This window comes from Leptonychotes weddellii, chromosome 6 (assembly GCF_054177405.1).
Source record: "Leptonychotes weddellii isolate Sample4059 chromosome 6, ASM5417740v2, whole genome shotgun sequence".
NCBI lineage: Eukaryota > Metazoa > Chordata > Mammalia > Carnivora > Phocidae > Leptonychotes > Leptonychotes weddellii.
The window spans coordinates 119,621,591-119,637,877 of NC_138374.1; the positions used below are offsets into that span (position 1 = coordinate 119,621,591).

Below are 16,287 nucleotides of genomic sequence, written 5' to 3' on the forward strand. Positions count from 1 at the left end.
CAGGAAACAAACTGAGGGTTGCTAGAGTGGTGGGGGTGGGAAGGATGGGGTGGCTGGGTGATAGACATTGGGGAGGGTATGTGCTATGGTGAGCGCTGTGAATTGTGTAAGACTGTTGAATCACAGACCTGTACCTCTGAAACAAATAATATATTATATGTTAAAAAAAAAATAGCAGGAAGGGAAAAATGAAGGGGGGTAAATCGGAGGGGGAGACAAACCATGAGAGACTATGGACTCTGAGAAACAAACTGAGGGTTCTAGAGGGGGGTGGGTGGGGGGATGGGTTAGCCTGGTGATGGGTATTAAAGAGGGCACGTATTGAATGGAGCACTGGGTGTTATACGCAAACAATGAATCATGGAACACTACATCAAAAACTAATGATGTAATGTATGGTGATTAACATAACATAATTAAAAAAAAAAGTGTAAAAAAAGAAAATACCTTACTTCAAAATATTCTTGGGGCCCCTGACTGGCTCAGTCAGTGGAGCATGCGACTCTTTATCTCGGCGCAGTGAGTTTGAGCCCCATGTTGGGTATAGAGATGACTTAAAATCTTAAAAAAATAAATAAATAAATATTCCCAATTAATGTACTGTCATCCTGACTGTAACAGATATACATGAACAAGAGTATCAAAGAGGATAAGCATATTACCTTTGAAATCTGTATAAATAGGAAAACACAAAAAGAAAACAGCTCTTGCTTTTCCTAGAAGACATGAAATCACCAATGCTAAGGAAAAGGCCCGCTTGCATAGGAAGATTCAAGAATTGCTGAAATTCCCAGAGACGCAGTTAATGTTTCTCTCAGTTTAGAAGTGAATAAGGTAATCAGAATGAGAAAAAGCTCATCCTCAGGTTGTTCTAGAAAAGGGAACTATTAGATGAGATTACCTGATAGTGGGAAAGAAGCGTCCCTTAAGCTAACAGACATCCAAATTAGTTTCAGGAGTAAGGCAAAGGGATATTTATGAATGCTTCAGCAAAATGAAACCATCTTACTCAACCCATTCTGTTTCAGGGGATGTGGCTTGATATAGCTAGATCTTTGCAAATGAATAATTTATGAAAGCTCCCGTAGCCTTTGAATAACATAATTTAAACTGAAGTTATTCCTGAATAAAAGGTAAAAGAGGAACTCACTTCAAATTCCTCTAATTTCAACATGGATTATCACATAGTTTTGATTTAAGATAATCTAATAACCATTTTAGTTTATTGCACCAGTCTCGATAAATCCTTGCTCATGCAGCAGCCAAAGTACTGCAACGAAGTTAGAATTCATAGGAGCTTAGCTTGAACAAACTAATAATCTAAGCCATGTCCTGGTTTAAGTCCATTTATAAAATGAATTTTATCACACATTGGTGCATTTTTTTATTTTATTTTTAAAAGATTTTTATTTATTTATTTTGAGAGAGAGAGCACGTGCAAGTGGGGGGAGGGGCAGAGGCAGAGGGAGAATCTCAAGCAGACTCTATGATGAGTGCAGAGCCCGATGAGGAGCTCAACCCCACAACCATGAGATCATGACCTGAGCGGAAACCAAGAGTGGGACTCTCAACCAACTGAGCCACCCAGGTGCCTGGTGCATTTTCTCAAAACACATTCTGATTCTAGATTTAAAAAAAAAAAAAAAAAAAGACAAATACAAACAAGGATTAACCTGACAAACCATGCAAAAAACCAATAGACTATCGTCTTTATTTATTGTCAAAAAGAACCTGTTTGAGTTTATGTTCTAGGGGCGCCTGGCTGGCTCCATCAGTTAAGCATCTGCCTTCAGCTCAGGTCATGATCCCAGGGTCCTGGGATTGAGCCCCGTGTCAGGCTCCTTGCTCAGCGGGGAGTCTGCTTCTCCCTCTCCCTCTGCCGCTCCCCCTGCTTGTGCTCACGTGCACTCTCTCTCTCTCTGTCAAGTAAATAACTAAGATCTTAAAAAAAAAGTTTATGTTCTAATTAATTATACTAGAGTTACATAAATACAACATTATTGTTGATTTCAAATTTTCTATTAATAGGCCTATGTCTTAGAAATGAATGAAACAGAGCTAGACTAAAGTAGCCTTTCTACCCTCTGATAAAAAAAAATCATGCCCAAAATAATGCAGTTATCAGTCAGCTGGCTAGCACTCCCATGGTCCCCTTGCTAAACGCATTTAAATATCTCATTCTTAACACCTCACACACCTCACATGGGTTTAAGTATTTTTTTTTTTGCATCAGTGCTGTTTGTACCCCTTGAACATACCTACTATACATAAAATACTATATAAAAATTAAATTCGTATACATGTATATTTACCTTCCTATTTAAATACCTTGAAGTACAGATTATTTTATTCATTGCTTTCTCCCTAGTGCATAGTACATTGTAGACTCAAAATCTTTTGTGAATTGAAGAGCTATTCCTATATTTGGAGGAGGATAGGGAAGGAATGGTGAAGGAAATGAGCACTGGCATAAAGTTCTTGAGGAAGGCAGAGGTAGCCAATGTATATGTGAATAATAAAAAAATCATTTCTAGACCTCTACTTGCCGTTTATTAGTGGGTTTTTGTCTTTGTACTGTTTTCACTTTTTTTTAATCATGTATTCCTCCCATATTAAGGTTATTAATGCTGGGTTTCTTTTTTTTTTTAATTGGTTTTTCCCCCCAGCTTTATTTAGGTATAAATGAGAAATAAAATTATATATGTTGAAGGTGTACAACTTGATGTTTTAGTGTATGTATAAATTGTGAAATGGCCACAATAAACTATCAGCAAAAGCTAGTACTCCAAAACCTAATGCGTGGTGTGTATATATATGTATACAGACATACACCATTTTCTTTATCCCTTTATCTGTTGGCAGACATTTAGGTTGTTTCCACATCTTTGTTATTGTGAATAATGCTGCAATGAACACGGGAGTGCAGCTATCACTTCAAGATCCTGATTTCATTCCCTTTGAATATATATTCAGAAGTGGGATCAAAAATAGTATGGTACCGTCATAAAAACAGACATATAGACCAATAGAACAGAATGAGAAAACCAAAAATAAATTCAACCATTTATGGTCAACTAAACTTTGATAAGGCTGCCAAGAGCAAACAATAGGGAAAGGACGTTGCCTTCAATCAGTGGTGTTGGGAAAACTGGATAGCACATGCAGAAGAATGAAATTGGACCCTTCCTTATACATACACAAAAATGAACTCAAAATGGATTAAACACCTAAATGTAAAAAACAAACCAAACAAAAAAACCTTAAATATAAAGCCCTAAACCATAAAACTATTAGAAGAAAATAGAGAAAAACCTTCTTGACATTGGTGGTGGCAATGATTTTTTGGATATGACACCAAAAGCATGGACAACAAAAGCAAAAACAGACAAGTACGATTATACCAAACCAAATGCTTCTACTCCGCAAAAGAAACAATTGATAGAGTGAAAAGGCAACCTACGGAATGGGAGAAAATATCTACACACCATATATCTGGTAAGGGTTTAATATCAAAATACATAGGGAACTCAAACAACTTGGTAAGAGAAAAACAAGTAACCTGATTAAAAAATGAGCAAAAGATCCAAATAGACTTTTCTCAAAAGAAGACATACAAATGACCAACAGACACATGAAAAGATATTCAACATCACTTAACAGGGAAATGCAAATCAAAACCACAATGTGATATCACCTCACACCTGTCAGAGTCACTTTTATTAAAAAGACAAAAGATAAAAAGTGTTGGCAAGGATGTGGAAAACGGAGCACCTCCATACACCATTGATGAGAGCATAAACTGGTATAGTTACTACGGAAAACAATATGAAGATTCCTCAAAAAATTAAAAATAGGACAATTCTATGTTAGTACTGGGTTTAAGACTAGACATCCATTTATCCCTCAAAACTTCTAAACTCAGATCAACCTTCCCCTCACTGCTGGGAATGCCACCAGTCTTTGTCCCAGTCCCACTCTATCTGACTGGGCCACCTCCCTGTGCACAGCTCCATGTCAGTGTTGATTAACGATATACAATTCATAACTTGTAACCAAGTTCATTTAGCAGAGGTTTCCCTCAGGGATCCCAAATAAACACAAACAGTGGCTCCTAGGATCCCCCATGAAACTTTCTTCTCTTCATTATTCTGATTTTTTTAGTAAAAGGCCAACCTGAGAGAATAGGAAATCCATCCTGGGAAAGGAGAACAAAGCCCATTGTGAAACTAGGCTTTCTGTCCAGGTCTTTGCTATAAACCTCTATTCAGACCTCTTGCAAACTTGGGACTCTTACCTTTTTCGGTTGTAGGTTAAGAACTACAAAGATGAGGCCCTTACAATGGAGAGAAGAAAAGCCCAGACAAGCCTCCATTCCACTAGAATTCAGACATAGAAGCTCTTAAGTGAAAGAATCTGGAAATTAAAACCTTGGCCTATTATCCACCCTAAGAATGTAATCTCACCAACCCACACTGCCTCTCTAAGGGCTTGATTTAGTCGGCTTTCCACTTCCACACCTTCTAATTGTGGGATTTCTTTCATTTTAATTCTCCTCAGGGCCAAACTCTGATTAAACTAACACATACTGTTTCTAGGATTTTGAAACTGAGCTTCCTCGGCAAGGCGCTACTTAGAGAGTAAACCAGTCAGCCCTCTCCAGTTTTCCCTGCCCGAAATAGATAGGGCAGTACCCCAGCGGGCAGTAATTGACCGGGGCTTGCATTTTCTCTCCCGTGTGAAGAAACAAGACAAAAATCCTCTGTCAGCTGCAGGCCAGATATCAATTTACCCCTAGCTCAGCACATTCCAAGTTAATGTACCTAGCTTTTTAGAGATGAGTACAATGTTAACATATTATTTACATCTCAAAGATAACCTTCCTTTGGAAAACTTAATTGAAACTTTCACTTTGTTAAAGGGAAAGCACTGGGGCGCCTGGGTGGCTCGGTCGTTAAGTGTCTGCCTTGGCTCGGGTCGTGATCCCAGAGTCCTGGGATCAAGCCCCGCGTCTGGCTCCCTGCTCAGTGGGAAGCCTGCTTCTCCCTCTCCCACTTCCCCTGCTTGTGCTCCCTCTCTCGCTGTGTCTCTCTCTGTCAAATTAAGTAAAATCTTAAATAAATAAATAAATAAATAAATAAATAAATAAATAAATAAATATAAATAAAGGAAAAGCACTGATTGCTGCTCAAGGAGGATTTACACAAAGAATCCGTTTCCAGTTGACACCAAATGTCTCAGAAAAATGGCAGCTGGTGGGGAAGGCACAGTAATATGGAGACTTGCACGTTCATACTAATAACAGAGCTCACTCACACTGGCACTTGACTTCTTCCCTAGGCACTGGAACACACGGGCTTTTCCCTACCTCTGCCTTTCTCCCAATAGCTTAGAGCTCACAAAACTATTTATCTTTTGCTTCCTACCTTATCGCTGTGTCAGTTGGTAATTTTAACAAGTCTGAAACGTTTCCATAGCTAAGGAAAGAGAGGGAAGGACATTTTCGCTATCTTTTTAACTCTTATGAAGATGTATCTCTGCATGTTCATCTGCATATCCTCTCATTGTATTTTATTGAGCACCTACACACCACACGTCAGGCACTGTCTTAGGTCCCAGGATATAATACGGAAGAAGAAAGGCAAAGTCCTTGTTCTCTACTCTCATGGAGTTTCTGTTCCAGAAGGAAAGTTCACAGTCACTTTCTATAGTTCAAGTTCTATGAAGAAAATAAATTAGGGAATGTGATGGAGCATGACTGGGGGCCACCTTTGTAGATTGGAGTTGATTTGTGAATGACAACATGAGCTAGAAATGGAAAGATTGGGAGCAAAACATACACAGAGGGTACAGCAAGTTCAACAGGCCCCAAGTTTAGGAGTGACCAGGGCCTAGCTGATGAGCAGGAAGAGCGTCATTGTGGCTGGAGGTTAGTGAGAAGCGTCCAACAGGGTCAGGTGGGAGAGGAGGCAGAACTCATACGAGTCCTCAAAACCACAGTGAAGAGTTCAGATTTTATTCTAATGGTAGAGGGAAGGCATCCTAAAGTGGTTCAGGATTTTTTAAACAGCACTTCTGCTGCTGTGTGGAGAACAGATGATAGAGGGCAAGAATGGAAGCAGAGAAACCATTTATTTAGAGGAGATTACAGATGTCCACATGAGAGACAGTGGTAGCTTCTCCAAGTGACAAATGGAAAGGTGAAGAAAAGTAGACAGATCTGAAAAAATTTTTTGGAGGTATAGCTGTCTGAACTTACTGATAGATTGTACATAGAGAGGGAAAGGAAAAAAAGAAATCAAGTAGCCATTTACTTGAGATGATTAAAACATGGATTTGACTTAGAACAGATTTGGTTTAAGAAATTAGGAGGTATATTGTGGACAATGTTAAATGTGGGATTCCTGTCAGACAGTCAAGTGGAAGAGGTAAGAAAGCAGTTGGACATTCAGGTGTGGAGCTCCAAACAGTGGTTAGAATTTTCTGCAAAGTCAAGATAGGGTACTATTTCACTGTGGAAGGTATCTGCCTTGGGTGATTCATTCATCCATTTATTCAACCAACATTTAACATCTGCTGTGTGCCTGACACTCTCTAGGTTTATAAGATGAATATTCCCTCTCATAAAAATTACCATCTCGTGGGAGGACACAAACAATAAACAAATAAATACACAAGAATATACCAGAGAATGATGAATATCATAATAAAAATAAATCTCAATAGTAACACACATGATGATGATTTTATCAGCATGTTCCTTTTATATGAATATACCTTAATTGTTGGCATATATATTTGTGGGGTGTGTGGAAGAAAGATTAATGTATTGGCAATAAAAGAATCAGCAATCAAAAAAAAAAAAAGAATCAGCAATCCGTTCAGTTATCTGGCATGGGCTTTCAGGTGAACTACAGATGCTCAAAATCGAGAAAGAACTTAAAAATGTATTTACAAGTAGAAGAGGTAAAAAGAAAAAAGACATTTGGTAACAATCTAAATTCAGCCTAACAAGATTATCAGAGTTCTTTTTCAAGTAAGACTTTATGGCTTTCCATCTCTTCAGCTCTTTTTATGCTTCCAGACGAAGAAACTAAAACAATAAAACATTTTTATCTGCTTCTATAACCTGATTCTATGTGAAAATACCCAGAGGGTATTTCCATTCTTTTTTGCCTTAAAATTCACTGATATTGCTTCTCTCTAGTTTACTTCTCTCGATCCTTGATGTTCAGTTTCCTTCTCATAACTAGTGGTATCAAGTTATCTCTATCCCTGAGAGAAGGGACAAAGGTCAACACTAAAATAGTCATTTCTGTGAGTGAGAGAAGTCATAAAAGGTCTCAAACCAACCTTCGCAGCTGTTTTTCCAAAGTCAAAGAAGAAAGTGAGAGGAAAACTAATAATATGGAAGCTGATACAAATCTGTTCCTAACATTATATCTACCTCAGGAAGAACTATGTAGCTAGGTATTGGAATTTTGGGACTCTGAAATCACATTTTTAGTATAAGCTTAAAAGAGAAGAGTAATATTCTGGAGACTATAACAAAAAAAGCTTTACTATGAGATATCCTATTTGATTTGTGGCAATAATGCTGTTACAACAAATAAAAAATTTTCATTTCAAAAGAAGGCGAATAAACGACCATTCTCTTCCAAAGTGCAGTTGCAAGCCACCTTTTATCTCAGCACTATGTATTCTATGCAATGAATTAAAAAATAAAACTCTTCTGACCTTACTAATCCTCTACAAATCTCCCTCCTGGTAAAACACCAGCAACAAATCACCAGTCTACCTAAAAATACAAAATACAATTTAACTCTCAAAACAAAGTTACTGAAAATTATCTTCCTGGTCAAAAATTAACGTGCAGTGACGCAGCTTCTCTTCCAATTTCCAGCCCTAAATCTTCCCTTATAAAACTATAATGCAGTACATGCCCTCTTGGCAACCAGTTTCCCAGAGATAATCCAAATTAGAGACATGGATTAAAAAAAAGAATCAGATTTTGAACATTATAATAGAAACTGTTCTCATAACTTGATGGAAATGGAGTGATAACAAAAGAGTTTATAAAACTCTAATAATAACCCACTTAACTAGATCATATATCTTTGTAAAGTAAAATTTATACTTAAGGGTATATATCAGTATTTTCATTTTCAAGATTATATTTCCATTAAAAGTCCACTATATATATTCTCTACTAGATCTCTCACAAATTTCCTCCATTTTCCTAGTACTCCCAGACTCAATGAGAAACTAAGAAATGTTCTTTCTACTAAATATCTGTCCTTTGGCAAACATCTCTGTATTTCTCATTTTTCAGCTGTATCTCCTAAAATGGCAATGTTCTTTTATTTATTTCTGGGCTAAGTATACCAGCCTTAAAATAACACCAAAGTACTGCTCTTAGAAGATATTTTATTAATCAAATGTGGCTGTAGGAATATGAAATAGAATATATACCTAACCGATAACAAAGTAAAGTGACAATAAATTTGATCCTTCAAATTTCCTTCAAATCATTAATCTGTTACTTCATAATATTAACATACTTAAAAACTAAGATGTTCAATAACCAGCCAAAACTAGGTAGATTAGAAAATCATGTTTCTGGGGTACCTGGGTGGCTCAGTCAGTTAAGCATCTGCCTTCAGCTCAAGTCATGATCCCAGAGTCCTGGGACTGAGCCCCATGTCAGGTCCCCACTCAGTGGAGAGTCTGGTTCTCCCTCTCTCTCTCTCTCTCCCCAGCCCTCCACTCCCTGCCCATCCCCCATGCTCTCTCACTCTCACTCTCTCAAATAAATAAAATTTTTAAAAAAGAAAAGAAAAGAAAATCATGTTTCTGCATCTACTTTCCTTTCCTTGAAAACATGTGAAATCCTGCAAGGTGAAGACAGGCTTTTCAATCTACCTACGATGACTTCAAATAGAATTATCGGCCTATTAAAACATCTAAATTTCTGCCTTTTTTTTTTTTTACCTTATTTCAGATAATGTTACTTCAAAATTGAATCTAATTTTTCCTGAAAAACTCATAAGATCGATGAGACAGTTAGAAAAATTATCTTCCAGGGGTGCCTGGGTGGCTCAGTCGGTTATGCGTCTGCCTTCGGCTCAGGTCATGATCCCGGGGTCCTGGGATCCAGCCCCGCGTCGGGCTCCCTGCTTGGTGGGGAGTCTGCTTCTCCCTCTCCCTCTGTCTGCTGATCCCCCCTGCTTCTGATCTCTCTCTCTCCCTCAAATAAGTAAATAATATCTTTAAAAACAAAAAGAAAAAAAGAAAAGAAAAATGATCTCCCAGAGCCCTGGAAGTAAGTTTATAGCTAAAACTTACAGACAATAAACAATTTGACCGTGGAAATATCTGCAGAAGTGGATTCTGGGCAATGGGAATTGCCCAGTCCAAGGATCCTTGGAGGGAATCCATCTTACATGTATTTGTGGAGCCAGTAGAAGCTTTTGGGCAAAGAACTGGTTACAGTTCTGACTGACTTTTAGCAGGATCATTCTGCTTACTCAGTAGAGGAACAAGAGTACTCCTAGAAAACATCATAATTTCTATGAATACCTGCCCTATATTGTCAGATCATAATAAAATCTAAATAACCTTAGGTGACCATTATGAAACAACTTTTATTATCTTTTAAAATATATTAATATAAGCAAAATAATCTATATTTAATAGTAGAAACTTAGTTACATATCACTTACAATTTATAATTACCTAAAAGTTATCTTGTTAACACTGCTCTTACTCATAGTAGGGCCAATGTTTATTGAAGAGAAAAGTCAACATGTTTACCTTTTGTTCACTCAACAAATATTTATTGAATACGCTACTATGTGCCATGCAGAATATGAGGTGTGGGAAATACGTGAGGAAAAAAAAAAGTGAGCGGAAAAAAAAGAACGTTGTCCCTCCTTTCACAAACTGTCTCATGCTGGGGCGCCTGGGTGGCTCAGTCATTGGGAGTCTTCCTTCGGCTCAGGTCATGATCCCAGGGTCCTGGGATCTAGCCCAGCATCAGGCTCCCTGCTCCGCGGGAAGCCTGCTTCTCCCTCTCCCACTCCCCATGCTTGAGTTCCCCCTCTCGCTGTGTCTCTCTCTGTCAAATAAATAAATTAAAAAACAAAAAACAAAAAAACACTGTCTCATGCTAATAGTTACAGTAGAGCATCTTGGAGAGAAAAGAGGTTTATACTCACTTTTCATGAGAGAGTTTCAAGTTAAAACCTTCTGGTTGGAAAACACATTGTCAGAAGCTTTTCAGGCATTTACCAATATCATGCTGATATTCCCGCAACCATTCCTTCTGCAGCTACATAGATGAGAAGAGGAAGATCTGAGGCAGCCAGCTTGATCTACAAAACAAAACAAAACAAAACAAAACAAAAACCTCATTGTTTATCCTCACGTTCAACTTTATTTCCTTCTGCTAAATTATAATACCTAGTATGATCAGCCACTTTATTTACCAGAGTTCACACCAAATAACTCCTGGCTATTTCCAAAAATCAAACTTACACAGAAATGATTAAAAAAAAAAAATTGTCACTATTGAGAATATGCTAAAGAATTTGCTAAAACCTCTAAAGGCAATTTCTACAAAGAAGATTTTGAAACATTCTAAGTAAAGGCAGCAACATCAAAATTCTTTACTTTCTCAGTGAATACAGTATTTGAATGTAAAATTCATATTATATTTACTAAAAAATAAGTCTCATCAGAAACACATTTTATGTAGTTTACTGGGCCCACTTACAATGGCACATGTGGTAGACAACGATACTAATAAATACTGTTCATCAATTTTCAGAATAACAGTTTATTTAGCTCATACTTTTTCCTGAATACACACAATGGGTATACACATACACGCTCATTAACATATCAATGGTTAGGCGTCACCAGCAGCAGAGACAGGTGTCTGGTAAAGGTGTAGGTGAGGAGGGGAGCCACGCAAGTTACCAGGAGGACTGTGGGAGGCAACAGTGTAGCTATTTGAGAATCAAGAACTATGCTGAATAATGTTAAACAAGTCTTCCCTGTTTAAGTTTTATATACATATTTATCTTTCTTAGTATGTAAGAGAGTAACTTGCTAATACTTCTTTGTGTCTTTGGTGTGCTGAAGTAGGAAACACAAAAGAGTTCAATCTAAATAGGGGCTAGAGTTTTCTAGGCGGAGAAGCACAGCCCTGGGAGCTGAGCTAGGTTATCAGTGCAAGAGACAAAATGACAGAAATTAAGGGAGTGGGACAATTTTGGGAAAAGCACTGGGGTCTGTTGGAATCACAAACACTGTCCCTCTGGAGATTCTGTCTCAAGATCTCCCTTACTCAGATCTCAGGGGGCTTTTTGCTCCACTTCTATCAAGGATAACACTTCCCTTGAAATAACTGTTGTGTTATTGTTTTATTATCACTGTTCTTCCCTCCTACAAGCACGCTACTGTGCAATACAACAATTATTTCACCAACTTCAGTAACTGCATTCCTGAAATCACTGCTGAGGCACGTGTCCAAGCTAATTTCTAGGCCCTTGTAATTTAAACTCCTCTGGCTGGATAATTGGACTAATGTCCAATAATCCATCCATTAAAACCAACACTGTTTATTATATTGTTCAAAGTAACAGAATTTTCTCGAACTCAAACATAGTAACACAAAACAGCACAACTTCTGAAATCATCTTCAATCCAATTGTTTATTCATACTGTGTCTTACGTTGGAAAGATTTTTCAAATGATCATAAAACAAGTCTCTGGATTAAGGATTGCACACTAAAATACCTTTAGGAGTCAGCAAGAAAATGTTAGTGTGTGAAGCAACAAAGATATGTGGAAGTTGTTGCAAACCAGTAAGTACATTCAAATTCAAAAAAATCGTTTAAATGATTGTGCCGGCCAAATAAAACATGTCCGCAGAGCAAATTCTTTAAATTTGTCGCTGTACCCTCAAGCATAGCTGCATAGCATAAGTTGGTTAATACTAATCTTTAAGCCACTGGTTATAGAGTTAGGTAGCACTACCATAACATGATGCAGAATTGCCAAAGCCGGAAGTTGCACTAGACACTAATAATCACCAAAGGACTTTAATTGCAGCAGACTGATTCATATTTCCTTTTGCCTTATCACCACTTTATCTTCTAAGACATTATCTCTATGCTTTTCCTTCTACTGTTCTCTCCTTTTCTTCTTTACATCTGCAACTTCACTATCTGATTTTTTATTCTTTTTTTTTTTTTTTTTTATTTGAGAGAGAGAGAATGAGAGACAGAGAGCATGAGAGGGAGGAGGGTCAGAGGGAGAAGCAGACTCCCTGCTGAGCAGGGAGCCCGATGCGGGACTCGATCCCAGGACTCCAGGATCATGACCTGAGCCGAAGGCAGTCGCTTAACCAACTGAGCCACCCAGGCACCCACTATCTGATTTTTTAAAAGATCTTTGACCTTGTTTTCAAGTTCTAATTTTTGAGTCACTTTGTCCGAGGTACACTCCCTATTTCTTTTCAAGCAAAGTTAAACATTCTTCCCTGTAGTTTATATGTCAATATTTATATATTATGAAGTACATTATGGTTTCCTGTGAGGACTTACAGGGTGGAACTATGTCTTATTCATCTATATGTAACCAAGGCCTAGCACCACCCTTAGCCTGAAGTACGCATATAAAAAATGATTGTGCATAAAGGAATAAATGAAGGAATAAGTAGGTTTATTAGTTAATGTTACAGGAAAATTTGAGAATGCAAAACAATTAAATTCAATCCTTTTATGGATGAACAGAAAGGTCCAGACCTTGTCCTAAAATCTTTTTTCACTGTCTCAGCCACCTTTATTTCAAAAAGAAACAGCAGACCATTTATTAACATTAGCCTGTTATGTTATTTTACTAGAATTTTCTGTATAAATTGGTCCAGGTTCTCTTACTTGGCAAAATGGAGTTTCACTGTCCATTAAAATTTAACCTGTATGACATAAAGTGACATAAAACCACTGTCACCCACTCTTCTGGAATGCATTAGTGCATTCATATTTTTCCAGAGTCCTGTCCTGAGTTATGGCTTAAGAGAAATTAGAGCAGATGACTTCAGGATCTAATCTTCCCCTTCCCTGTTAACCTGCCTCCTCTGCCTTTCAATTGTATAAAATTATATATATTTTTCAACATAAATATTTTATTAGTGTTAAAATGACTCAACCCAAATACTGATAACTTAGGACAAAATTCAGTCTAGGAAAATCATTATTTAAATACCTTTGTAAAAACAGAAGTTTCATGAAAATCTCAGTTTCAAATTTCCATTTCAAATATTTCCATTTTGTTTAATTCTTCCATTTATTTATTAATTTATCAATATATTTGTATGTTCAGTGCCTAATAAGTGCCAAATAATGAGCCAGATATAAAACAAGGTAAAGCCCTCATGCCCCCATAGTCGAAGGGGTATATAAACAAGTCAATAGATTATCACAATTTAGTGTAAAGAGTACTGTGATCAGGAAAAGTACTAAACAAAGGTTGGGAATGTGAGAGGGAAAAATGCTAGAGGCTCAAACTGCTGAGCCATGCAGAAAACCAAGAATTAAATACCAGTGTCCAGGGAAAGAGAAAACAAGATCAGGCTAGAGAGAAAGGAAAACATATTTGCAAATATTCATCTAATCACTTCCCAAATTTCATAGTTCATTATGTGTACAATACAAAATATGCAGTTTGAAATTCATTTTGAAGTCAAGTTTTAGTAATGGAGAAGTAGTTTACTTTAACTAAGTCCTTGAAAGATAACAATTATATCTCTCAACAAAATAAATTTAAAAAACAAAACAAAATACTACCTATTGAAGGCACCGGAGAGCAACCGTAAGAAAGCAGAAACTGTAGAAGATTAGATCCTTAAAACCAACAAAACCACAATCATTGGGTGAGGTCCACATTTCCATTTCCCCTGGGGACATTTCCAGTCCACAGTTGATGCAGGGTAGAGAAGACTCAAGTTCAGAGTTGAGTCTTACAAAATTAGAAGGGCTTACGAGACATCAGGGCTTTCCAGTGTTAAAAAGAAACAGGTTCAAAATGGAGTCACTTAACGTTAAGCCCCACCAAGCTTTAATACCACCTAAAAGCAGTTTCGGCCTCTCCTAGGAATGGAATTTTAAACCGGTCTGGGATTTCCTGATCAGCACCTGTGAGGTAATCTGTGCATTAAGACTTTCTGCCTTTCTCCCTAAGGGACCTTGCCCATAACAATCCTTTCTTTTCTTTTGCTAATAAGTTGCTTGTCCTGCCCTGTTTCTGCCTATAAAAGTCTTTCATTTTGTACAACTCCTTGGAGCTCCCTTGTATTTGCCAGAGGGGATGCTACCCAGTTCATGAATTCTTAAATAAAACCAATTAGATCTTTAAATTTACTCAGTTGAATTTTGATTTTTAACACCAGAGATGTGTTATAACAAAGCATAAGACCAAGCATACTTAAGATCAAGGTGACAAACCAGTAACTCAACTACTAGATCAAACAACCAACACTCATGAAAGGAAGATCAAGGGGTCTAGAGTCTCTATAATGCATTATACGAAATGTTGTGTATATAATCAAAAATTACTACACAATTTTTAAAAAAACGAGTTATGGTGACCCTTAATCAAGAAAAAAACCCCGCATCAATAGAAATAGTCCCTGAGGTAGCTCTCGTGTTAGAATTAGCATATTAATACTTTAAAGAAGTTATGATAATACGTTTAAGGACTTAAAATAAAAACTAAATCATAATAACCTCAACAGAGAAATAAAACCATGAAAAAAAGCCAAATGAAAACTCTAGAACTGAAAATTATACCAGAAACAAAAATTTTACTGGATGAATTTAAGAGCTGATTAGAGAATAAAAATTAGTGAACTTGAAGAAATACCAATAGAAATCTATTCTGAGGAAAAAAGAAAATGAGAATTAGGAAAAGTGAGCAAAACTTCAGTGATATAAATGACAATATTAAACAGTCTAAACACAGAATCAGAGTCCAAAAAAGAGAGGAGAGAGAATGAGATGGAAAAAAAATACCTAAAAGAAATAATGGCTGAAATTTCCCACTTGGTGAAAACAACTTACAGATACACAAGCTCAGAGAACTATTGATACATGCAACAATAAGGACAAAACCCAAAAATATTATGGTAGGTGAAAAAAAGCCAGACATAGAAGATACACATAGATAAGTTTATTTATACGATATTCTAGAACAGGCAAAACTAATCTATGGTGACAAAAAGAACAATGTTTGCCTGTAGGGGTTGAGAGAATAGAAGTAGAAATAAAGGAAGTTTCCAGGGTGATGGAAATAATCTATATCTTGATTGTAATGATGGTTAAATAGGAATGTACATTAATCAGAATTCCTTAAATTTTACATATGCTTAAGATCTGTGCATTTAACTCTAGGAAAAATTTATGTCAATAAAAAAAGGAGCATAAAAAAAGAAACTTATTTTTATCAAATTCAGCTCTAGGCTAAAATTTTGAGTATTGACCATTCTGAGTGTAAAAACCAGCATCTGAGATAACAGGAGAAAATGTTGCTTTTGCTGTAAGTTATCCCTTGCTGAAAGGTTGATCCACTTTGGACCTTGTATCTTTCATTAGAATGCACAACAGTTTCTATCAAACAAGTTCCTAGGAATAATAAAGAATATCATTCCAAACATCTCTGAAATAACTCAAAAGCCTGGGAGAATTCCTTAGTAATAGAAAAAAAAACCCTGAACTATGGGATGGCAGCTGCTGTCTAGCACAATATGGTAGCGTCTCAAGTTGAAACTAAGTTGCCTCCCTTTGAAAGGACTGCATTCATAATGCTTTAGAATCACTGCATCTCCCTCTCCCAATTGAGCTTGCCCTATAAGTAACCTCTGATGAATTGGTCTCTCTTTTTTTAAAATTTTTTATTGTTATGTTAATCACCATACATTACATCATTAGTTTTTGATGTAGTGTTCCATGATTCATTGTTTGTGCATAACACCCAGTGCTCCATGCAGAACATACCCATCACCAGGCTAACACATCCTCCCACCCCCCTCCCCTCTAGAACTCTCATTTGTTTTTAGGAGTCCATTGTCTCTCATGGTTCATCTCCCCCTCCGATTTCCCCCCCTTCATTCTTCCCCTCCTGCTATCTTCTTTTTTTTCCTTAACATATATTGCATTATTTGTTTCAGAGGTACAGATCTGTGATTCAACAGTCTTGCACAATTCACAGCGCTCACCATAGCACATA

At 37.0% G+C, this 16,287-nt stretch overlaps 1 protein-coding gene across 1 annotated transcript in view; it reads right to left on the minus strand.

The window, feature by feature from the left end:
• CDC73 (cell division cycle 73) overlaps nt 1–16,287 on the minus strand; it is a 239,475-nt gene that overhangs the window by 35,901 nt on the left and 187,287 nt on the right. Inside the window, exon 17 of the transcript XR_014146573.1 lies at nt 10,215–10,370. The gene's annotated coding sequence lies outside the window, so the exon portion shown is untranslated. The remainder of the gene's footprint in view (nt 1–10,214; nt 10,371–16,287) is intronic.